The sequence below is a fragment of the Hippoglossus hippoglossus genome, chromosome 13, assembly GCF_009819705.1.
Source record: "Hippoglossus hippoglossus isolate fHipHip1 chromosome 13, fHipHip1.pri, whole genome shotgun sequence".
NCBI lineage: Eukaryota > Metazoa > Chordata > Actinopteri > Pleuronectiformes > Pleuronectidae > Hippoglossus > Hippoglossus hippoglossus.
Genome location: NC_047163.1, coordinates 17,961,324 through 17,988,009, shown reverse-complemented (window position 1 = coordinate 17,988,009; position 26,686 = coordinate 17,961,324). Strand labels below are relative to the sequence as shown.

Sequence of the window (26,686 nt, the reverse complement as noted above, 5' to 3'; positions counted from 1 at the left end):
ATTGACTTTAATTCAATTCTAAATACCCTGCTTGGCTCTAAATGGGACAAGTTTGCAAGCATAAATGCAGGAAAATTCAATCACGCACAAAAGTTGATCTCAACAAATACAAAATGATAACAAAATAAAAGAGCTGAAACAAGCAGGGGTTAATAGCAGCGGATCGTCTGCAGCTGTAGTCATTATGTGACAGTGAAGCTGAGGTTGAATAGAAATGGGGAAAATTCAGTAATGGCCAGCTCCTCACAGCAGGAAGATGGCACTAATGGCACATTATTGTGTGGAGGCAGACTACACTTCTAGCTTTTGTGTGTTTTGGGTCGTGCAGGATGTGTTGCTTAACTGAGGGTGTTTCTGCCTTGTTTATTTTACACCTCTGAGGTTACTTTTTCACATTTATACGCCGTGTTTCTTTCTTGCTTTTATGTTCAAAGAGTGTTAGGGAGGCGCTCGCAGTCACACACACACACATGCACACACACAGCTCACTGACAGGTCATTTCACCACAATCTAGCATAGCTGGGTGGAGAGAACAGAGGCTAAATATAGAGGCAAACTGAGCAGAATACCAATGACTTTCAAAATCATACAATTCAGACGAGCAGGGAGATGGTTCAAATGAGGAAATGATAGAATGTTTTACGATTTTAAGAACAGCTTTTTGAAGAAAACAACTTTAATTTGACTTTTGTTTTAACAAAGACTTAATCTATGATTGCCTACACTTGAAGAGGGTCTTTGTGTTACACAAACCTTAAAGAGAGTATTCAACAAGTGCATTACATATGTCAAGATGTCAATTATCAGTGCTACTAATGAAGGTTGTGTACAAAGTCAATGAAGAGACATTTAACTATAGGAGGTAGAGTTGGCCACAACAGTGCCACTTACATACAATAATGAACTTTGGCAGGAATCTGTGTTTATCTTCTGTATTAGTTTGTTCCACATGATCATTTGGAGCTTTTTAAAGTCAGCTCAGAGTAACAGCTCAGGTTAATTCCTCTATTGCTTTAATAATGTTATGACCTTTATGTTATTTCTCTGTTTGCACACATGCTGCTAAGTGTGAAAAATAAACCTTGTAGTGGGACAGGTTATAGAACATTAAGTGGCATGATTGCGTGTGTTTTATCAAAATCCTTTCAGCTGAAAACAATTGAAAACAGGTATTCAGGAGTTTTGTTGATTCATATCTTGAAATTTTAGTGCAACACTTTTTGTGGCACATTTGCATAGTGAACACCCTCTACTAGTTGGAACCTTGCTATTGGAATAGAATGTTTCTGCAGGCTGATCTGGAGGCTTGTGATGTAACCAACTACCCCCCCCCCAGTATATCAACCAACCAATCGACTGTGCAGACTGTGGGAGAGGAGTTTGATGGGGTCTTATTACATTAGCGTAGCATTACCTTTGGTACCTACTGACAACACACGCTCTCTTAGGGAGACGGTTCCACTGCAGTACCAACACACACTCCTGTTTTTTACTATTTTACATTCATGGTAATATCATAGCTTTACAACTTATTCAAACTAAATTTAGCCTTCTAATTAACATGTCAGTTGCCCTTTCTTGCACTGCCTAGGCTACAAGAGCTCTGGCTTCAGGCCTAGCTGGGGCTGGAGCAAACTGATCGAAGTGATAAGGCTCGGGACCACCATGGTCCTCCACCACACTCATCCCCACTCTAGGGGATCCTGGAGGGGAAAAGTCTAAAAACCACTTTCTCGCATGTCAGCCATTTGATTCTCTGTCACCCTCCATGTTTTATGGCCAAACATCATTGACAGTGACAGTGACATCCAGCCCCACCTCCCTCAGCCCTCAGTCCCCGCCCAGTTTTTAGCATTTTTCAAAATCATGCAGTGGGTGGAGTTGGGCTCTGATCTGGGGGTGAAGTTACACTTTATGTTGGACTTGCGCGAACAAAGCATTGTGCATATTAAGACACGACAGGTTGTTTCATTATAAGATCTTGGCATCAGATGTCAATCAGGAGATAATAGTTCACCATGAAGATTTTCTAGGGAGCAGTATCAGTGGTTAATGCATGGTAAAAGGAAATGAACTCGGTCGGTGGGTGAAGAGGGAAGATGTGCTTCGGATCAAAAGAGAAAGGCGGAGGCAAATGAAACAGCTTCAAGAGCGTAATTTAGAAATTCAATGGGCACTAATTTTTCATTTAATTAATTAAGATGAGTAGATGAATGAGGGAATTGTAGGTTAGAAAATTAAAAAATGTTTTATATTGTTACTTTGAGATAAGGTTTTTTTTCTGTCATAAGAGTTGCCAGATTAAATGAATTGTTGAATTACTACTACTTTTTTATTGCGTCTGTACAGATGACATGCTAAGATGGAACCCTGAGGTTTATTTTTCTCCCACTTTGCAAAACTTAATAATATCAGTTCCTCAATGAAGCCAGCAGCAGCTGCCACAAGGGACTCAAACATATCTGCAGCATCAGCATGCTCCAGCACAGTATCCTCCTGTGTATTATTGTTTTGATAGTACGCAGCACAACAAAGCATTGAGCTAAAAAGCCGTCAAAAATAGAAGGAATGACAAAGAACAATATATATATATAATTAACATGGTGCTGTCACTGCTAGAATGTGTGTTTGTGTGTGTGTGTGTGTGTGTGTTTTACTCTTAGCTTTACTTTTCGAAGTGGGCGGTGCCACTAACGAAGATAATTAATACCTTTAATGTCAAAATCAGCCTGTGTGTGTCTGTTTGTGTGCAAATCAGGCAAACCGCAGCTCCGACATTTCCACATCGCGGCTGTTACCTTGAGCAAGCGTGCAGACAGATCTTCCTGCTGTTCCCGCTCGTCGAGACAAGTCGTCCGAATGTGCGTCAGGGAAAAAAAGTGGCATCGTCTTCATTAATGCCAATAACGGTCATTGGTAATCTGCGAGGATTCACCTGTGATATGTGCAGGATGCCATGTTGCGTGTCTGCGAAATGATCTGCTGTCCCACTGTTGTGTCACATTGCTGTTTCCTGTCTTTGTGATGAGACGCCTGAGGGCCTCTGATGTGGGTAATGAATTTCTAATAACCTGCAGCTTGTTAGCTCAGCTGGCTGGAAAACTGACTGCCAAAGCGTCTGCATCCTGTTTGATGTGTGTGTGTGTGTGTGTGTGTGTGTGTGTGTGTGTGTGTGTGTGTACTCTACTGAAACACAAAGTGTCAGTTTCAATTTGATAGTAGTTTGATCCATATTGAATGGATTGTTTTTAAAAAAGTGACACAATTTTTGCATCAGCACCCACATTTTGAGGTGCCAAAATTATTTGCAGTCGAGGCATCAGAAATTTATATTATGTTCTTACTTCCAGGCTTCTGCTTGTCACAAATGCAACTAGAGCCTTGATATCTTACTTCAGAAAGCGCTTACTATAGCTCTTACGATTCCTTTTTTGAGATAACTCGAAAGAGATAAAGACAGAGCATGATCACAGTACTCTTGATGTATCATATTAGGTTTTCACACTGCATGGAGGATTGTGGGAGGGTTGAAAGCTGCACATTCCCACATTAGAAGAGAGACATGGTGCATTTGCCTTGGTTTTCCCTCAATTGTACAGATGAGAGACAAAGGTAATCTAGGTTTTGTATTTGATATACCTGGAGAGAGGCAAGTCAGTCTGTAACTATTGTGGCAGGGTGGTAGCAAGTTTTTTTTTTTGTGGAAAGCTTCTTTTTTTATCGCAGGAACAAGCAGAAGTTCATCAGATGTGTGCTGCACCTAAAACAATGTTCTACCCATGCAGGTGACATCTGTTAGACATCCATGGCAGGTCCAAGGCTAGACTGAGCTATCTCGATAGCTATTGGACGGATTGCCATTAACTTTTGTACAGACATTCATGGTCTCCGGGAGACGAACCTAAAGCCATTTCTGGACATGAAGTCAGGAAAATGTGCGGTAAACTGGGTCCAGACATCCAGCGGGTCAGATGTGATCGCAACGTAAAAAAGTCTATGGGACATAGATTGCATGCTGCAGAACATGACGCATACATTCCACCGCAGTGTTTTTAACAACAGCACATCAGATATCGTCAAAAGCCTTGGAATCTCACCTTTTAAAGTTAACAGATTTGTCGGCACCTACTACATGTATGGCACTTTTTTTGTTACCCTAGATATTATGCATTCTTTTCACTCACTGTGAATTATCTTGACATTTTCTGGACATTTACAAATAGGCTGGCATTTCAGAAACTGAATTGTACATTTGAGTTCTAATATACTGCCCCCTGCAGAAGATTTTAGAAAAAATGTGCGTAGTTCAGCGAGTGTCTGAAAGCAGCTCTATTGACTTTCCCCTCACAGAACTACTGTGGTTGACATATGTGGTTTTGTGTGAAACGTCTTAACTACGTGTTGAATCAACATGCAGTCTTGTATATACACAGTATCCATGTGTCCCCCTCTGGCTCATCGTAATCAAAACCTTTTCACACTTCTCTGTTATTTGTGCTATGTTAAAGCTTAGCGCCTCATATAAGGAAAATGTTTTATTTGTGTTAATGGATCAGAGTGGGCCATCTGGGTGCTGTGGGTGGTTACAGCAGAGCACTGGATGTAAAAGGCTTTATATAGTCAATACCACTGAATGCAGGGATATCCCTAAAACATCATGGACTAACCCCTTGTACTAATTCTTTGTTCTCTTCCACAGGTCTTTGGATCCATCTCCTGAGGCCATCTCTCGTTTCAGTCAATCTCCAGTCATCACAGCTTACCTTCATGTTGATGAATAAATCACAGCGTACCAGATAAAGGTAGGCGAGGACTCACATCCAGCTTTTACTCCACTACTGTATTGTTTTTGTGCCCAATGAATTCAAAACAGATTTTGCTGTGAACTCTGACACTGCTCTTTCTTTTTAATTACATCTCAAACATATACAAACAGTAATTGGCATTTAAGTGTAATAGAAATTTAATGATCCCCTTTGGGAAATCAGAGGGTAGGATATTACATTAGGAATTACATTTGAGTCATTGAAAAGTAAACTCACGCACACTCAATATATGTTTCTTGGAGCCGACTCGCGTGTGTGTGACGGCTTCCTCGCTGAACTGATGCAGCTCACACGCCAGCATCTGCGCTGTGATGCTGCTACCACCAGCCCCATCTTTTTACGTTTCCTTTTTATAACGGAGAGAGAGAGAGAGAGAGAGACAAAAATACCTCTTTACCGGCAAAATTATTCATATAAGCTGCTTTCAGACATGCAATGAACTCCGCAGATCCTCCGTATTTTTTTCCCGGAGTAGGTGCATGTGTGATAGGGTGGTGGGGGTTTTAATGATGCTTCTAACCGTGACAGACACAAAAATGAAAAAAAAAAAGAAAACAAATATCTCCAGGGTTAAAAAAGCGGGTCCATACACACAGAAGACACAGACGAAGATGTCAAGAGAGTGTATGGTGATAACAGCCGACACCGGTGTCTGTGTGAAAATCAAATGATCTCCACAGAGGAATTAATATGTTACTTCCTGCCTCAGCCTGCTGCACCCGGCTGCACCACCTCTCGCCTAAATCATTGCTGATGTGAACGCGTCTGTGCATGTGTGAAAGGCACACTGCGGGTCAAGTCTGTCTCCGCACTTTCTCTACTAATAACATTAAATGTAAACATATTCAGAATAAATTTGATATGTATGTTTTCTTATCATAATTGTGACATATTCAGATATAGCCGAAACATTGAAACTATGGTGGAAGATGAAAGTTGTATGTGATGCTGCTGGTTTGGTGTCACCATCAACAGATCGTTCCCCTGTCTATTTTTGCTGGTAACCATGTGCATCACACTTGAGAAATTGGCAAGACTCAGAAGCTCTAGCCGACGTGCTGCTACATCGTAGCGTCTCACACAGTCTGTGCTTCCTCTTGGAACTTCAGTAAAAACATCCTGTGGCCATCAAACACAAACGTGGCCCAAACATTACACTAACTACAAAGACCACATGTGTTCAACAACTAAATATATTTCTTTCACCTGTGGCATTTAGTTGTGCATGAATGTTAATGCATATTATTTAGCTTAAGTAATTAGATTGTCCATATTTTGGCTGTTTACAGGTTCATAATAGGTTTACATGGTGTAATAATGAAAATGTGCATTATTTCTCACATACCATTGCTGCAGTGTCTCTTTTTACCCTCTGTGAAATGCTGCTTTAGCTCTTGGCCTGTCTCCCAACAGCCCAGCATGCTCTGCTGTGCCAGCTAACTCATTATTTTGTGATTGGTCAGTTGCCTAGAGTGCATGTCAGAAATGTCACGTCCCCTCCCCACAGGCTGACCAGCTCCTGGTGTGGTGTTGTACCAATTTGAGCAAGTTGCTAGGTGCATGTTACTTAGTGACATTGACGCTATACAGAAAAGAAAAGCGAGGAATGCCAGACTGACAACATTTTCGGCTCATGTGACCGAGACAGACTCTCTTTGCTGCAGACTTTGGTCTCTGTAACTTAATAGACCTTCAACATGAACACAAAAACACTGACACAGTTAAGTTAAGGGAAGAAACCTGGAAAGCACAGTGTGTTCACTTAAAGTGTGCAAGTAAAAGCTGTGTACCTGTGTGTGCATGTATGTGAATGAGCGGGTTCTACGTACCTAATGCACTGTAAAAGTATGAGGTTGAGTGCACTAAATCACATGCAGATACAAATGTGTTCCTGCGTGTGTGTGTGTGTGTGTGTGTGTGTGTGTGTGTGTGTGTGTGTGTGATGAAAGCAGCACATAGAGGTCTGCAGCTAAGCAGAGTAGAGACACTGCTATTAATACTAGATGGATGGATTTAAATCAAGGGATAAGCTGCTATTGCACAAAACACTCAGTTGTCACACTTGCCTGCTTTTGTCTGAACTGAAATTACATTTTAAAATGTTATAACAGTCGTGGTCGGGGACTCACAGTAGAAGTGAAACCTCAGTGCAACCAATTCCAATGTGTTAAGCTTTGCTTTTTTTGGTGGATATAGGAATGTAGAGAGAGATTCAGTTGGAATCCTCAGCTCACTATTCATTCGGTTTGATCCGTCAGACTCAGACTTGTCATTTGAAATGCACAAATGACCCAGAAAGCTGTTGTGTGAAACGATACCTTTTAAAGACAGCACATTTCTTTTCTTTACACACACACCTCTGTGTATACAGGGGTTTTCAAAGGCAGACATTTTGTTCCTGAGCTGTCATCGGGTATGAGGACTGTTGAGTTGTCAGCCTGTTGGGAGCAGTGCAGCATTTTGATGTCAGAAGTATTTGACCAGGGTTAGGCCACATTTAAACTTTAATAAAGCAGCTGGGTTTGAAACCAGGGCAGCAGTGCAGAGACTGTGGACATCGGAGATTTTGGCCATAAGCCTGTCAGAGCACAGCGTAGTTTAACTTTGTGGGAACAAAGGTCAGGAGAAACAGAATACTCCAAAACTGAGACCAACATGAGCTTTCAATCAATAAAAAAAAAAAGATCAACTAATCTGTCTGTCAAATCTCGAGAACCTTTCATCGGAACGGCTTCACACTTGGTGATGTGTATTATTAAGAGCCCAAAAGTTGCAGTGTATAATTGTGGTGCAATTTGGACATGGGGTGTGTTCAATATTAACTTAATTCTTATGGGACTCATCAACGTAAGCATTGTCAATAACAACAACAGCGCATCCAAAACCATGTGTTCAACAACCCATTCTCCAGTTCGGAGTTCTAGCTCCTGAGTTGAGCTTCAGTGAACTGTGAATAAACAGGTGAACAGCTCTTTGTCGGAGCTTCAGGGTTCTGTGGACTGAGTCCTGCAGCCGGTCTTTACTCACCGTGGCTCAACTGCCGCAGGTCACTTTCAGAAAGAAAGACACAACCAGCATCACCACAGGCCAAAACAAACAGATCATTCCACACAGGCAGGTTTAGAACAGCCACTGCTAGTGCAGTGCAAATAGAAGAAGAAGAACTGAAGACCTGAAATAATCCGCTTTGCATTTATTAATCAAAATGAGCATCGACTGGACGTGTCTTCTGTCCTTTGTGTCAGGCGCACTGCCTTCTCGCTCACCTAATCACTTCGGGGTATGCGCGTAATTGCTTCTACTAAATATGGAAAATCTCAACCCCAAGTGCTCTGCCCACTTCTTCAGGAGCACAAAAAGTGAGGAGCTTCTTTATTGGGCTTTATCTCTGGTGGATGTGTCATCAAAACGTGGCCACTGGCTGCTGCCCAGAGAGCGCTCATAAAGCCAGGTCAAAAAATCAGTTAATGCCACAACACCTCTCCCAACATTTTATGACAGTGTAGGTGAACAGTTTTCCCCAGCACTTTTGGCCAGCAGTATTTTCTGTTATTGCTTTATATCCCAGGTCTGAATAGTTTTATGTATTATATTACCACCGTGTGAGGTCCTTGCCTTTAGAGCTTATGTAAGTGCAGAAAGTAGTTTTATATTTTTCTTTGCTGTTTGGTAACCAAAATAAAGAAATGCTCTACATTATGAGTGAGTTGTTTCAAATTTAAGTTCAAACCTTTACAGTTAACACATCCTCCAAATATTCAGAAATACACCATGTGCCTATATTGGTATTTTTGGTGTCTGAGATTTTCTCGGAGGAAAAAAAAAACATAATAAATGTACAAAAGTGCAAAATTACCTAATTTAGTTTGATACATAAAAATGCTGATCCCAAAATATGTATACATGGAAACAACACATCACTTATTAGAAATATGTACTTAAAAAAAAAGCTTTTCAGATGTGTCCATTTTTCTTTGCTCCTCTCTACCCATGATCAACACGTGACAACAAGAAATGACATCATCATGACAACACAACATGATGATGTAGAAGACAGAGGTGAAAAAAAATCAAAAAAAAGAACCACCATAAAAAATCACCACAATTTACACTGCACATGACAAAACGTACTGATGTCATCACAGGCGTAATAACTTGAGACAGACACTTTGGTTTCTGCTGCAATGACGATAAACGTTCGAGCTGTTAGTGGCCTCCTGGAGGACATTCATTTTTCAGAGGGTCAAAGAAAATTAATAAATTTATCCTTAGACCATCAGTTGTTTGATTTCTTATTTAAACAAAGTGCTACTTCACATTATTCTCAGTTTTACATTTTGTAACTTGGATAAGAACTGTTTATTCACCAGAGGAGTCAGCAGTTTCCATGCTAATAGATTTTTGTGTGAATGCAGCACTCTCATCCTGGTCTTCTGGGTCATTACTGTAACACTGTTCCACATGAAAGCCAGTGAGGACACAAAGTTTTATGAATAAAGTCGGATTCTTTTGCATATTGCTCACTAGTACAGACAAAAAAGAAACCCTCTGTCCCAGAGTGAGAGGCTGTTTGCTGCTGCACTGAGTACGAGATGTGCGTGAACTACAGCAAGAGTCAGAAGAGTCTCAGTGTAATTCCACTACAGAAGCTCTTTACAACCAGAATATTACTGCATATTAACTCTGGCTTACACACCATTTCAGCAGTGGTTTGAAAAACACTTTGATTTCAGAGGTTACGGAACAAGTGGTACCACTATTCTTTATTTTTTTTATTCTTGCTTGCAGCCCTTCTTTCCTTAAGCTGTTATATTCCCCACCAGCACTCAGGAGAAACGTCTGCCATGAGCAGTTCATTCAAGAGAACTAAGCGGCCAAAAGCGTTAGAGATATTTCGTGTTTTAGTATCTTTAGCTTTTTAAAGAGCAGCAAAATAGCGACTGCAACAGCTAAAAATGAGATGTAGAGGTGCAGTATCGCTCCAGCGCTGACGGATGGAACTTAAATGAGGGGTTTCTGACATTAAAATAACTTTGTTAAAATAAGAGTTCAGAATGAGACGTCAAGTCAGACAACTAACTTCTTATCAGCCTAATAATTTCAGAGATTCCTCAAGATTGTTCCTTTGAACTAAGTGATATCTGTAACAATACAGTCTATTTTTATGTCTTTATCCCCCTGTGAAATCTTCATAGAGAACACATTTGGGTTGAATAAAGTGCGCAGTGTGGTATCAGAGAACATTCAGCTCATCTAAGATTAGTTATCTCGGAAATTGAGGGGGATTGATGCGAGGGAATTGGATATCTGACGTGTACATTCCTAGAGTTTAAGATGCTCTAGTTTACAAAGCCTGGAAAGATCTGAGTAGGTCACAATGTTTCCTGTGTGTGCGTATGTATATGGGGCGGATGGTTGTGTCGTGTGTTCCCGTTGGGGAGTCCTTTTACACAGCGTTTTGAGAAGGAGGCAAATGTCAACCAGGTCCCCAGAAACATTTCTGTTGTGCGGAAGTTGTTCAGCTCTGTCGGCGTTTGTGCACATTGTAGCATTTCTGCATTTGCAAGTTGTTTTCTGGGTTGTCATATTGATGAATATGTTTCCACTGTGGGTTTGCAGTTCTTCAATGTGTTTGTGTGTTGTCAGGCTGCAGTGGTTTCATATTATATTGCCTGCACAGGAGCATCCCTGCTTTCACATGGAAATCGGCTGGAGCCTTTATTTGGAATACATGTCATGCTGACCACTAAAGTTGGCTCTGCCACTGATACATACATTGACACAGGAGAATGTCATGTTCTTCCATCATAATAATGTATTGCACCTTTTCTTAACTCAGCATCAGAAGCGCACATATTGCATCAGGTCCGGCTTATTCAACATAATGAGTTGACATCTTGCTGAATGTGCCTTTGCTTGTTCTGAATCATTTCATCTAATTTAGGTGATTTACACCTACTTGTATGTGACAAGATGGGCTAAATATGGGTATAGCAGTCTGGCGTATCTTTGGAGCCATCCAGGTAATTGGTCTGATGTTCTTTTTCAAGAGCAGAGTTTTTTTTAACAAACAGCCGCCACTAACCTGCTCCTCTCCAACACCGAAACACAGTTGGAGCAGCACACTGCACTTAGTCCTTTACAACAAGAGAGCAAATGAGCACTTTTCATTGGAAATCGTGTCTGTTTATCTAAGGTCCTCTCCACTTTGGTGGTCGTGATCGGAGGAGACCACTCCAGTCTCTAAACTCAAGAAGCACAACCTGACATGTCCAACCTCTTTGGATCTAAACTGGAAATATTAAGTTTACAATCATGCAAGCTTTTCATTTGGCTATAAGCAGCTTTGTAATTGAAGAGCATGGTGCTAGCACTGTTGCTTCTGGGTTAGAAGCCATCAGCCAGCTGGGGCCTTTCTGTGTGGGGTCTGCATGTTCTCCCTGTGTCCTGTGGGCTTTCTCTGGATTTGTCTGCTTCCTCACACAGTCAGGAACATGCAGCTTCGGCAAATTCACAACTTTAAATTGGCCTTACTTGTGTATGTGAGTGTGAATGGTTATTTGTCGCTGGTGACCTATCCAGGGTGCACCTGCCTCTCGCCTAATGTCAGCTGGGACTAGCTCCAGCTCAGCGGTATAAATAATAGTAATAATGATTACAATGGATGTGTTGAAGTGCAGTTAACAAGCCAGTTGAACTTGTCTGCAGGTCTGCCTGTGGACATCATGGTAGCATGCCAAATTGTGGAGCTTCTGTCGTTCCACAAACCTTTATCTGTGCTTTTTAATACATCCCAGAGTCATAGACTATGGAGCTGGTCCTTCATTTTTGACCATCCATGACTCACGTGGGCCAAATCTAATGAAAACGGCACCAGTCAGTATAAAAGTGATGACGCGGCTTGTATCTGTGTGCATCTTAAAGATTAGAGATTTCCAATGCTCTGTAAGGTCTTATTGTCGAGCTGGTTCTCACAAAGATAGAAGAACACGCACGCACGCACAAAGGCACGCACACACGCACACACACACACAGAGTAACTTATTTATGATCCTTGTTTCACATGCTTCTCTTTGCCTACAGACAGAAACGCTATTTACCGACCAGCTGCACAGTCTGGAAGAACAGTTTGCCTGTCAGCTGAATCATGCCTCAGGTTCCACACCTGAACAGCTCTCACTTAACATGTGTTTGTGGCCATTCCTACTGCTGACTCTGTCATGCATTTTATATTAATGCAGACTGCTTTTGCAAATTGCAAAGAATTACAACATTTCCTTTCATTTGTAAGGAGTTATGATGCTTTTTTTTTCACAGATACACAGCAGTAATCATATTTGTTATACACATCATACAACCTTGTTGACATTAACTCTCTGTTCGATTCGCTGCTCGTCCAGTGCTTTAGATGAAACCATGATGCTCCCAAAGCATTATATTGATGTGTGATGTGAAAATTGAATCAGTCCTTCACTCAAGATGTGTCTGTTTGTGAGCTGTGATCTCACACTGATGACTTCTTTCTTTGAACATCTCAATCTGACAAGTGTAACTGACAATGCAAAACATTCTGCTGTATACCTCAAAAGTCAGATTTTTAAGAGTAGATATTTTACCTTTTCACAATGAAATACTGCAACAGAAAGACCAAAACCATATACACATAGCTTATATAATTTGTATTAATTGTGTTAACTAAATGCAATTATTGGAGTTGAAATATTGATTTGTACAGGAAGAAACAGAAAATGCTTCCCCAGTTATTGTTTAGTCATTTCAAGGACACATCAGGTCTACTTGATGTGTCCGCCTCCTTTCCGCCTCCTTCCGAATTGGGCTGTTCACATCGGCTGCGAAGCATCGCGCCAGAAAACACACTGAAAATCGATTTAAAACGATATAAATGACATATTATATATGATATAAATGATCAAATATGTATCCCATACTTTGGATTTTCCTGCTGTTCTCCTGGAGTTTCAATTTCCCTGAATTTTCCCCCCACATGCTGAAATGTTCCCATCTGCCCCTCCACTACAAACACACAAGCAGACAGACAGAGAGAGAAAGAGAGGGGTAAATGATGAAGACCATCATCATTTACCCCCGAACCCCTTCATTGAACGGAGCATACAACAACCAGCGGAGTCAGCAGAATCGCGGGCTGACCGGCGCGGAGAAATGCGCGTCCGGTGTGAACAGCCAGGCGGCTGCGCGGCGCTGCGCGGCGCTTCCACGTCCGGTGTGAACCCGGCGTAACCTTGTTATTCACTCCCATCTTATCTTGTTATCCACCACTATTCCAGCTCAGACCCAATCTGAGTCAATTATTTAAACTCCTGATCTAGGATTTGTCAAAGACAAACATTCTTTCACCTGAAGCTATTTTTTACTGTCACTCTGCAACTCAGACGGCGCATTAAACTTCCCTACCATATACGGTCAGTCGTAAATGCATCATCTCTGTCTCGCCCTGTTTCAGATGGTTGAATCTAATTGATCTGTCAGGAAACTTGCATAATTGATTCACATGTGGGTGTACACGCAAAATACATTTGCAGCTGTGGCTGTGTGTTTCTGTGCAATCTATGCATACACAAATAGACTAATGCTTTGTTGTTATATTCACAGAAACACTGCCGGTGTTTTGCATCTAAATCTGTCAAAACAATCCTTGTTTGTTGTGGAAAATTCATTGTCTGCTACCTGAGACCAGGCCACTTAACCAGGTATTCAATGTATATGTTTGAATGGATGAATGAAGTGTTAATAGGGGATTGGAGGGTCAAAGGTTCAGTGGACAAAGGGGTGAGTCAGAGGCTGAATGGAGGTGCGGAAAATATATGAAAGTCAATGTGCTAATGAAAAATGATAATAAATATGCAGCTGAAGGAGAAAAGGACCAAAACATAACAAATAGAATCCTCCTGAATGGCATTAAAGGTGTAGTGTGAAGGATTTAGAGGAAACTAAAAGTGGAAATTGATTTAGGTTTAGATTTGGGGTATTTTCAGCACTTTTGAATAACCCTTTCAGATCAGGAGCAAGTCCTTCTCCACAGAAAGTGTCATGTTACACTGCCATGTTTCTAAAGTAGCTAAGAGCAGACAAACAGAAAGACACCAGGAAGGGCCTTTACACATTTTCTGATATGCTAATGTTGTTTACGCTCGACATTTTCAATTGTAGTGTTGTCAGTATTTTTCTAAGAATGACCAGCGGGTAATTTCCCTTAAGCCGACTGCAATCTTGACGTGGGATCATCTTCAAGAAGGGATATCATTCCTGAGATGCTGATGAAGTCTTCTTATGTGAGGAAGAAGCAAAGGGGACATTTCTGTGGTGTCATGTTGCTTTACTGGAACCAAGTGCAGCGAGTGTTATATTTCTCCTCTTTGTTCAGGTCAAATAAACTGACCACAGACAAAGGCACTCACTGAGCAAACTGAAATAAAGAACTTAGTTTAGACACAGCTAAACAGGCTGTGTGAATGAGACGGACGTTTGGTTATTACCTCCGCCAAGGACGTTAGGTTTTCACTCCTTTCTGTTGGAATATGGTTTGGTTCTCGGCAGCATGACACAAAAGCTACCGAACAAATTTCCACAAAGCTTGGTGGAGGCTTGTCACATTGGCCAAGAAAGATCCCATTGAATTGGGGCGTGGATCCAGTTTTTTTTCCCACTTTATTGAACATAATCCAGTGAGTTGTTTAGTTTTAAATCAGGTATGGATCTCATATCTATAAGTGTGTGCTTGTTGGTGCAACATGATTGAATTGAGGGGGACTCTTGGGCCTCGGAGGAGGAACGTGCTTTACTCAGTTCCATTCTAGAAATTATGTTAGCTGTACCTTGCACTAAACTCCCCTGCCGAGTGTTTATTCTGCCGCATCATGCCACGGCCTGTCTCACACAATCCTCTCTATCCAGATGTAGGTCAGTCTACCCCGCTGCGCTGTGACCTTCATTCAAAGGCATCTCAAGGCGTGTCTCGCGTTTTCGCCTTTGTGTGCCCAATCATTGGTATGAATATATAACGTGCCAGCGCATATCATGGTAAAGGTAAATACTTTAATAGATTTCCCACCCATAGACCCTGGATAAATAGAAAATCTGAATATTCTATTGAAGTTGAGAACCATGGCAGCCATGTAATTCCCTAAGCTTCCTCTGAAAGCCATAATATTCATATTTCTTTATAGCAATAAAACCATATTACCATATGAAGGCCATAGGATAATATTAGCTCTCTGTGTGTGCCTCTCCGGTGGCAGGGATCAGTTCAAAGCACAGCCCAAAGCATGGGTGCATGTGTGTGTGTGAGAGACAGATAGTGTGTGTATACATATGTGAGTGTGTATCTGTAACTGAGTGTGTGTGATCAGTTCCCTGAAGCGACAGCTGCACGCTAAGTTCCTGAATGGAGGAAGCTTCTCTGTGATGACTACCAAGTGGCACACGTCTCTCTAACATCTTTTCTCTCCTGCTTTCTCCTCCTTTCCTCTTCATCCCTCTCTTTAGCGATTTTACGCTCATGCCATGTTGCCACTGTCCTCTGCTCTTCCATCCCCTCTCTCTACGTATTTCCACTCTCTTAGTTATCTACCACTTCTCCCGTCGTCTACCTCTTTTCTTCTGTAATGTCATTACTCCACAATCACCATGATCACGAATCCCGACTGCTTGCTGCAGCGCTCTGCAAAATGACACACATTTGTCACAGATAAACCAGTACAAAACCCTAAATAAGAGCGGAAGAAAGTGGGGAAGGGGTGCAGGAGGGGATGGAAGGAAGCATCAAAGGAATAAAGGAAGGGAAGCTGGGAAAAATGAGAGAGATGGAGAAATGCAAGATGTCAGGGTGTATGAAAAGTGATTATCTATGAGATCATTAATGACGGGCAAAGTGAGTAGGAACATGGGGAAACCTGATGAAAACTAAGGGTCTATATTTACCTGTGTTTCAGATTGGAAAGTGTTTGATGTCAGAACACCATTATAGTGAGTATTTGGTGGGATCTTGCTGCTTTGACAAAGTGTAAGAGTATGTGTATGGGAAGATAAGAGTGGAAACCATGAACAGTGTTATTCACGGCTTCTGATTTTCAAAGGACACATATATATACAAATATAAAAAAAGAACAGGTATAAAGTTGGTAGCAAAACACCACCACTGGCCAGTATTTGTTTTCCTCTCCACTTCACTGGCTTTATGAAAACCTACATGCTAACATCCTCTTTGAAGTTGATCATTTCTCAAGGTCGACTCGGCCTTGCTTCCAGCATATCGAACAGCTCGTGATCAAACGCCTCCTAGATCTTCATATTCACCCTCAGATTCCCTTTGTTGCGCTTACAGTGCATTTCATGTTGCAGTCTTTGTCAACCTTCCTCTGTGCTATGACTACCTCTTAACTCCTCGTCTTAGCATTAACATCACTGGAATATGAATAGAAAAGAGTGCAACCTTTGTTTGAGAGTGAAACAGAGCAGGGAGGCACATGGGAGAGGAAAATGCTAAACGAGGAGGTTTCATGTTTTTAGCTTGGGCTTTAACGACAGAAGTTTTAGGGGGAAAACGCTTTTATGCTTGAATGTGTTTTAAAAAAGAGAATGCTGGTAAAAAAAAATCTAAATACACTTCAAGGTTATACTCCCGGTTTCTGCTGTTTCTGCTGTTTCTACTGCAAACAAAGCAACCCTGTCTGACTGCTGCTCACTGGTACTTGCCTCGAAACAACCAGCAATGAAATGAAGAAGAAAATAGAGGAAAAAAATTGTGGAGGGAGCGATATGGCCAAAAAGTATATCAAGGTAAAAATGTCACGATAAATCTCACATTAATATTTCATTTAAGTGTTAATACTTATTTTTGCTCCTCAGTGAAGTTTGTGGTGTCAAACTCAAAAACAGAAATTGACAAACATTTGATAAACAGCTAAACATTTCGCAAATCTGAGGTTCGATCAATACTGTGCTTACACAACCTATAAGCAATAATCCATATATATATAGACTTTTATTATATTACCATTGCTCAAAATTATATTGCAATAATTATTGTAATGGGTCATTACTTGACCATAGTAATGAAAACTAATCCCAAAATTTGGGGTGGGAAGCAGAACAGAAATGCAATGACCTAGCAGTAACATGGTTATAGAAAGGTGAACTGATTCGTTAAGATTTTAAGTTGCAAAAATTGAAAATATGGACAAAAACATTTAGAGGGAAAAATATCAACTTTCGTATCGACAAACACAAGGTTGGAAGGAGACATAGCAACAGGCAGAACTTCATGTTACACAGGTATATAAATAGAATCGTTGATGTTCGGAGCTGATAATAATGTCATATAGATGCTGTCAGTTGTTTAGAAGGGGGGTGACGTGACACACATTCACTTAAATACAGACACGTACACTGATGCTGTCATTCAGTGATCTGACAAGGGGAGTGAAACGGATATTTGCTAATGGCTCTCTTGTTACATGACTCCTTCCTTTTCCCCTCTCTTCTTTTATGTCTCTCTCTCGCCATCTCCTTTTCTGTTTCTTTTTCGTCTGCTTATCTTGTTCTCCTGGAGAAAACAAAAGGCAATGACGAGAGAGGTGTATAGTATGTAATGCGGCCTGAGTGATATGATGTTCATTCATTATTTTTAAAGAGGAAGGGAAGACACACAAAGAGGAGACAGAGGATGTGTGTGTGTCAGTGTGTGGTTAGTATTACAGTAAACCAGAGGCTGCGGTTAGAGCTACGATAGAGTGCAGAGCGGCAAGCATTGATGCACCATGCAAGTAGCCACAATCACCTCATTATCTACTGACAGCGAGGGGACAGAGTGTTAGGAAGAAGTCACAGCGAGGGGGACAGAGAGGAAGAACACAGACAGGGAAAAAACAGAGGATGACAACGACTGAAAAGGAGAACGAGATTAATAGAAGGGAAGAAACAGAAATGGAGACAGAGTGTGAAACGGCAAGAAAGAGACGCAAATAGAGAGAGAAGAGAGGAAAGCGAAAAGAGTCATGTAACAAGAGAGCCATTAGCAAATGTCTGTATCCCTCCCCGGCTCAGATCTCTGAAAGACAGCATTACTGTGTGTGTGTGTGTGTGTGTCTCTGATCCCAGCGGTGTATCAGTTCCACATTGAAGGTGAAAGTTTGTCTGGGCAACTGTGTGTGTCAGTACTGGTGTATCTATGTGGATGTGTGTATTTGCTGGTTAGCCAACTGTGGTCTTTGAGCTGCTGAGTGTTTTTGACATGAGAGATACACAGAGACAGACTGAAAATTTGACCCCCTAATCAAGAATGTAATAATATTGTCATTGATCTCAATGTTTCAGTATAAATAAGCAAAATTGCCAACGATTGCAATAGTCACAATATATAACACACCTCTGCTCATCTTCCCACACTTTTGAATGGAACATAAAACCAATAAACGTCCATTTAGCTATGAAATGATCAACGTTTTTAAATATTTCCATTTTTTTGTAACATGTTGAAGGGATAGTTCACTTAAAAATGAAAATGCATTCATTATCTACTCACCACTATGCCGATTGAGGGGTGGGTGAAGTCTTTGAGTCCACCAAATTATTTTGGAATATCAAGGGGTAAACAGCATTGCAGCCAAATCCAATACAATTGAAGTAAATAGCGACTACTTCTTCAAACGTAAAAAACAACATAAAAAAAACTGCCTCCATACTGCCTCTTGTGGTGTTATCCAAGTGTCCGTTAACCCCGGCATTCAACTTCGACTCGAAACATTATGTCCTGAACAAACATTATGTCCTGAACAAACATTATGTCAAACAATTGGTGAAAATATCAGCATGAAAATATATATATATATTTTGAAACATTCCTGGATCTTTACCAAAACCCATTCAGTTGTTTGGGGGTAATGCTGCTGGATAACAAACCAACCGACGGACCAACCGACCAACACACATGGGTTAAAGCACAACATCCTTGGCGGAGTTTGTCAGAGAGAGTAAAGCTGAATGTCCTGTAGGCTGGAGGTTACTGCCTATTCAAATTCTGCCAAACAAATTATATAGTAAGTGCAGGGTCATTATATTTATTACACTATAGAAATCCATATACATCATTTGAGACAGAGGCCAAGCTGTGTGAGACCTGTACACAATCCATAATTAAAATCAAGATTGCAGTTGCAGGTTGAAAGTTGCCCAATGACCCATTCATACCAGCCATACCAGTTTATTCATGGGTCAGTGTGTTGGCTTCTATGGGTAATAATGGTCTAATCGCAGGGAATATAATGAAGGCAGAGTCTGAAGGGTAAAGGCAGAGGACAAGAAAAGGTTGAAGGAAATAGTCAGGAAGAGGGGGGATTACTTTTCTAACCTCCCTTTGAAATTAAAAGCCGTGTTACAGTGTATTCTTCCAGATGGTTACCTCTTTAATTCTCAAAATGTTAAGTGAGTCGAGAAAAGGCTTAATTTTCCCCAATATTTCTTATCTTGCACAACACATTTCACATAAATGTAACTTTGTAGAAAATCTAAATAACTAAATTTGAAGGTCTTTGCGTTCTCTTAAGGATACAACATTTTAATGGGGTTACTGTCGAAGGCAGCTGCATATGCAAGTGTGAGAACTAGCACTCATTGCCTCATTGATTGTAGAGAGAGTGAGCAGCACAGCTCACTGGCCATAATCATACTGATCCCCACAGAGAAAGCGTCTCCTCTCACGTCCTCCTCTGGGAGGTCGGGGTCTGGGTCTGACTCCCACGAATATTCTAAGCAAAGGACATAAGAACATGGATCAGGCCCAAAAGACGGTTATCAAAGCTTTATGTCTGGATTTGTTCAACATGCCACATGTTCACACTATACCACACATAAGTCACTTAAAACACTATAAAGTTGAAGGTTATCTCATTTTACACATACTTGTAGTGATTGATTATACACAGTACAATACAATACCACTTTATTAATCCCGAAGGCAATTTGGTTTGGGCAATTAAAAAAAGCGCAACAAACTGCATGTGTTGTATATGTGTGTGTGTGTGTATTGCACTGTGCACTGACAAACATCCACTAAATCAATAACACAATAAAACACCATAAAAGAGCTGCTCAGTTATGGTGAGCTAGAAGTGCAGTTTATTTACTTGATTATATACAGTGGACACTAGGCCATGGATGCTCAGTTAACAACTTGAATTCTGCTACTTGGTTTATGTGCAAGCAACAAATAACTAAGCAAAGTGGAACGCAGCAAATAAGGATTTGTCCAACATTTTAAACCTGAATCAGAAGACTGATGTGAGAGGGTTGTGCAAAGCGCAGAAACCACATGGAAATGACGCTCAGACCTGCAGCTCTAGTTAAGCAGATGTTTGTGATGTGGTCCTCAGTGAGAGGACCTCAAATTTGTGTTTTGTCAAAACACAAATTTTCCAAATCAACTTCAATGCTCAGTTATTATGTTGTGATGTCTGGTCGATTAACGTTTTTGCATTTAGAAATCCAAGACTGTGTTTAAAACTGTGCTAACAGAACAGTTTTAACAGACTTTGCGCAGAGTTAAAGTGAGACTTGGCTGCTGCAATCCTGTCAGCTACCTCACTACTGCACTGCAACAGTCTCTGTGGTCTGGAGGTTCCTGAAGTCTTTACTCACCATGTGTTGTTAAAACACACATTTCACTGTAATCACATTAGATGCTTAATGAGTTCCTCACTACACTGGGTTTCATTAGGGCTTTAAATGGGCTCATTCCCACAGATATGAATTGATGGGGATGATGAGGAAGCAAAAACGCTTCCACACTTGTGATGAGGGACTCATGAAGTCTTTGCAGGGTTCCCCCCAACAAATGAAGAAAAATACAATACAATTAGACAAATATTTCATTAAAATGTAGTTTAATGGACTCTCTGTGATATTGTGAATAAAAGCCTTAGTAGGTTTGTTTTCATGATGATTCATTTTGATGCAACACTCTTTATACAACACATGTGCAATCTCTCTCTCTCTCTCTCTTTCTCCGAATGTGTGTCTCTCTCCCCATTCGCTCTCTCTTGCAGCCACACTCCAGATTCATTACTTGTGAGATCTCCAGACCAATCTTGTACTTTCTCACAGCCCCCATACACACACTCTCACAACACCCCCACAACACACAGACACACACACTCTGCCCACCTCCTCACTGTTACCATCCATGTGTCATTCCTCGTTGCTAAGTTACAGGCCCCTACCAAGTTTCTTTTTTTTTCAGCCAATAAAAGCATCGCTTTCACCACTGGTTTTCCCAGATACCCCATTCTATAGGAAGCCTTGGTTTGTGCTTTAGCTTTGTCTCTGTTCATTGTCTTCCCATGGTCTCCACCTGCCTTTCATTCATTTCATGGCCTCTATGCTTTGAAATCAGTGTTTTGTTCCCGATCTTGATCTATTCAACGGAATAGAACATAACGATGTATAATAATTGAGAAGGCAAATGAAAGACAGACGGTAGACGAGGTGCTGTTTTGTTTCATTTACAGTTGACATAGTGTTGATGCAAGAGCAGAAAATTGCACGGATTTGTTTTACTGTTAATAACTAAAGCGTTATAGGGAGATTAAGCTGCAGCAGAGAGCTGCACAACTGTTGCCCTGTGCATGGGTACATATGGACTCAAACACACAAGAGTGCATCCGCTTAGACTTAAACACACACTCCATCTAATTCAAGTGAACTATGAGCGTGTGTGTTTGCGTGTGAGTGTGCGCACAGTATGGCTTTGTGTGTATGCAGCAGATGGATGATGCTGCTTTCCAGGTCGTTAATATCCCAGTGTTCTTACTATGATGTACTCTGCAGAAATAGATAGTGCATACATGCACACGCACACACACACTTGCGTACAATACATGTGGTTACACTTGTGTTCAGACAAGAACATAAGCAAGCGCATAAGGGCCACAGCAAGCAAGTGCTCATAGACTCTCATACAGTAAAGCAAGGAGCACATGTTCATACATCCATACATGTTAAGTCCTGAGAGTACTCTTTTAAAATGGCAAGGTTTTTTAATTTGAAATGGAGGAAAGAAAAGTAATCACACCTCTCCTACTATTTTCTTTTACCATTTCTTGCACACTGCCGTTACCCTCCAAACTCCATATTTACAAAATGAACCAGGACAACTCAACACCAGGTTATGAAGAGGAGGTGGATGGAAAACTAATAACCAAAGACATTGCCTTAAAACAACTTTGGGTTGTGTTTTTTCAAGGGAAATACTCGACAGAATCTAGCAGCCGAGCCGGTGTTTGCAGGAGCTTGTTGTAGGGTAGAGATTAGGAATAGGAAGGTGTAGAGAAGTTTTACAAAACAGCTTCATGGCCATTCACAGGCGCGGCCAGCAGATTAATATGCTCAGGGAGGAAACCGGATGAGAGTACCAAGTCTGAGCTATGACCTTTAGAATGTGTGGCCATGCTAAAAGATTGAATCAGATTGAAAGGGTTGATAAGATCTAAACAATGAGTGGTTTGGGAGAGAGAAGGGCAACATACATGAGCATTAAAATCACCAAGGAAAAGCACCCTGCAATGTACACAAACAGGCCTATATACGAAATGGAACATAGACTGTAACTGTTTATACCTTTAGATATGCCGTGTGGGTGGGACATTCTGTGCTCAATAATGGGACTGTATGGGGAAATTAGAGGGTTAGTGAGGCCGGTAGGCGGAGCTAATGGAGGGAATCGTGTTCTGGTGCCACAGGAGTAGAAGACGTGCCCAGGGAGGGGGTGTGGGGAGTGAACAATCAATCATGTGGAGTAAATTGAACACAAAGCTGCAAGTTAGCCTCAGAATTCGGCTACATCGCAGAATGGGGTGGAGTCCATCTGTCCTGAAGAAGGACAACATCCCCAAAACAGATTAAAATTGTAAATAAGGCCTATATTGTGGAATGTGCAGGCAGACCGGAGCAAGCTGTTGAAACTGAGGATTCTGCTTAAAAAGTCGAGCCCTGTGATCCAGTGTGTGGATAGGAGCGGTAATAAAAACAGACTTTCCACAAGTACTTAAAGATTTTAAAAGGTTGTAAAAAATCCTCTTTGGTCAGCTCAGACTGCTGACGAGCTGCATGGTGAGTGAGCGCAACTACCAAGGGAGCGAATCCAGAATGTCAGGGACTGTGGCTGCGGGGGAAACAATGAGTGACTGCATTGAAGAAACAGATCTTTATGATTACGGAGTCCCCAACTATTAATGTGTTTGGGGAGAAAGTGGATGAGGAGATGACAGCTGTGGGTTCTCATGGCAAGAGAGTACAGTCTGTTTCCATACTGCCTTTGACTGAGGATGAGGTGTCTGAGCAAGTGGGTAAGTGACATGGGAGCGACTTCAGACCTGAATGAAACCGGCCACAACATTGACCGACGAGCGCTTTTCTGGGACCAGCTTTTCATCTGCCATACTGCTTACTAACGTTGAATCAATTTTCAAATACATGAAACAAGTATGATACACTATAATTGAGATGCAATACCATTTGTCCAGTCGGCACAACCATCTAGAAGGCAATCATTGTGTTGGTTTGTGGACGTAGGGTAGACCGAATATAAAGAGTAGATTATAGACATCTTTGCGATTGATCACAGGATAAAATCTTGAAGTTGCCAACCCCTAATTCAAAGAGACAAACCTGATGAGGACTGAGTGAGCTCATGTGCACGTATACACACGGACACACTCGTGCTTCCGCACACATACAGTAAATTACACGTACAAGACACTCTGCAGTGGCCCTGCTAGAGCACTGACAGGGTAATCCATCTCCATTGCGGGGTGCAGTACACGGTGCGAAGAGAGGAGCCACACACACACACACACACACACACACACACACACACACACACACACACACACACACACACACACACACACACACACACACACACACACACACACACCTATTAGGACATGCATACAGATGCGCGGATGTGTATAAACATGGATAATAGGCTGGTACCGAGTGCAAAGATTACATTAAGGGATTATTTACAATCATAATCGAACCCAGTTAATGGCAATAGACCAACAATATATTAACTGCCCCTGAGTCAACGCTGAATTCCATCTAGTTGACGCAACATCTTGTTTAGGGTTTGTGAAACGCTCCTCACACCCACACAAACGTCAAATGTCAGTTCTACATGCTCAGTATGTGTCTTGCATATCTTAACAATTGCAAATTTTTTCAGCCTCACCTGTGGCATTTGTATTGCTCAGGGCCCAAGGAAGTGCAACGTTGAATGTGTGATTTGGACGAAATGTTCAATGTTAATAAACTTTGAATAAACAGGCAACCACTGCTTAATAGCCATGGAAGCTGGGACTCATCACCATCTTGGCACATGCACATTACTCTTGAAGGAGAAGGAGCTCAACTCCAGCCCACCTGAAGCCCTGTATGTGACTGTGTGAGCCTAAATGAGCCTCTCTGATTGTGAGATCAAAGGTTTCCAGAAAATGTTCAGTAAATAGTTGCTTTTGAAATTCATTAACACATAACAGCACATAACCAGGACTTGGATGGTGGCACTATGGGCGGCCGTTTTAAAAGTATCTTTCAATGGGCAATTAAGGGAGGGAATGAAATGACATCTGCTTTCTCAGAGGTCACAAGCATGGCTTGACTCATTAAACCAGAGAGAGGAAACTCAAGGGGTTCGGATCTGTACTCCTTTCTGGAAGTTAAGTTATCGTTTGAAAAATGAATCCCGTAATAGCATTGATCTGGGGTATTAGCAGAGGATGTGTGTCAAGTCACCGGGCGACTGGGAGTGTCTTCCACATGATTAATTTATTTCTAGAGATTATTTACTGGGCTGATCTCTCTGGAGGAACATCAATTAGATACATTTGACCCTACATCTTGAGTATTTCCTTGTGTGTCTTGAATCAATTACACATTTAAGTCAATTGTACACCTTGTCACCTCATTGTTTTTTTTTTTACCTCTCCTAATCATTCCCTTTCCCTTCATCCCTTTCCACCGACTTACTGACTGTCTTCTGACTTGTTGTGTTTTCTTTGATCATTTCTCTGCTGCAGTCTATCTGCCTCAGTCTCCATCCCTTTCATAAGCTTATTTATGTGTTTTGGGATTTGCGTTGCTAATTGCTTCAGATGGAGGCTGCAATAATATTGCTTTTCAAGTTCTTTTAGCTTGAGTCCCTACAACTGCTAATCTATTTGACTGTGACCACTGCTAAATTCTGTTTTGATCTCGCATTCTTTACTGTGACTGCAACAAACAATGTTGTTGTCTTGTTTTCCACTATAATGTAACTGCATTATGAATGCAATTAAATACAAGGGCTTGAGATGACTTCAGGGTACTTTGATCCCTTTTTGACTGAAGAGCACACGTTTAATCAAATGAAGGTCGACTCTTATTGAGACTAAGCTCCTTCACAGCTTCTTCAAACAAGGTAAACACAGCATTGGGGCCTGCTATGTTTACAATAAACACATAAGTGAAGACACCTTGTTGTTTTCATTGATTGTGTGTGAAATGGTGAAGAAAAACTGAGACAGGAGCACAGAGGGCTGTCTTTGAAGTTCACAGGTGAGGTCGATATGAGCTGGGAAGGAGATTTGTTTTTTAGAAAATGGACATTGGCTGTTTTTGCAGTACGTGTTGCTAATTACCACTTTCTTCAGAATTCTCCACCATTACTGAAGGGAAAACTTTAAACTGTGCTTTTTTCAGTTCCTCTAAAGCAATGATACCTTTAACTTTGTTTGATCTGCTTTAAGTATCTCTTGTGTTTCTGTCCTCATAGCTAATGCCCATTCTGCTGCAAATAGTACATCCACAACCCTGCATTTGCAGTGAACATGGCAAAGTGGAATTCCAGTCAGTTACAATATCTGCCCTGAACACATTGAAAAATTATACAGGGGAGCAGCTGATTGATTCACAAATGCAAAGCAGAGATCATACTGTCAAGCAAAACAAAGAAACCGCCAGGATAAGTCTGCGTCATACTTTCCATTAAAAAAAAAAACCTTGAAAACATAAACATTTGTCACTGCTGGAGACAGCCCGAGCTCTGTTCTGGCAGCTTTTACAGCCCCTTCAAAATGAATATCAATGCAGTGTTCTCAGTGTAATTACTGCAAAATGATGCTGGATGCATTTTGTCCATTAACTCTGACTTTTAGACGTAAAGAAGCATTATTCCAACTTTGAATAATTGACGGTATATGGACCGGAAGAAAGATGCATCTGACAGTGTGTTTAAAAATAACTATAACACTTTGCAGTTAGTGGATGGTGTCAGGCATGTGTGGGTGAGAGGAATATGTGGCCTGATTTACCAACTAAATTTGATAGATCTACAGTTTTTGTCCAAATGTTGAGAACTTTTTCTGGAATGTGTCACAATTATTCTTGATTAGTTGATTGATACAAATTGAGATTCTCAAAAGCTGTGCGCTAAATGGACTTGTTTTCAGATGACAACCCCTCGAGGTACTTAAGTATACGATTTGATTTATGTGGTCTGTCAACCATCAGGTTTAATTTAATTTAGTGAACTGCAACTTTACATTATTAAAGCTAAAAGCAAGGATGCAACACTGCCTGTTTACCCCCATTCTCATTAGTGTCACTCTATTCTGCTCTGCCTTGTCACGTTTTTTTTTACATTGGCTGCAAATGTATTAACTTTGTCAAGCCTTTTTTCAGACATGACCTCGGAGTTAAACATGAGTTTGCCTTTCACACATGCACAACATAGCGGAAGGTTCTCTGCAGAGACGCATTCACAACACAATCAAATCCTCCGCATTGT

The 26,686-nt window shown here is 41.1% G+C and overlaps 1 protein-coding gene across 2 annotated transcripts in view; it reads left to right on the top strand.

The window, feature by feature from the left end:
• Positions 1-26,686, top strand: part of zgc:172282 (leucine-rich repeat and fibronectin type III domain-containing protein 1-like protein) — a 166,222-nt gene that overhangs the window by 64,399 nt on the left and 75,137 nt on the right. For both annotated transcript variants that reach the window (XM_034604033.1, XM_034604032.1), the window contains exon 2: positions 4,701-4,803. The gene's annotated coding sequence lies outside the window, so the exon portion shown is untranslated. The remainder of the gene's footprint in view (positions 1-4,700; positions 4,804-26,686) is intronic.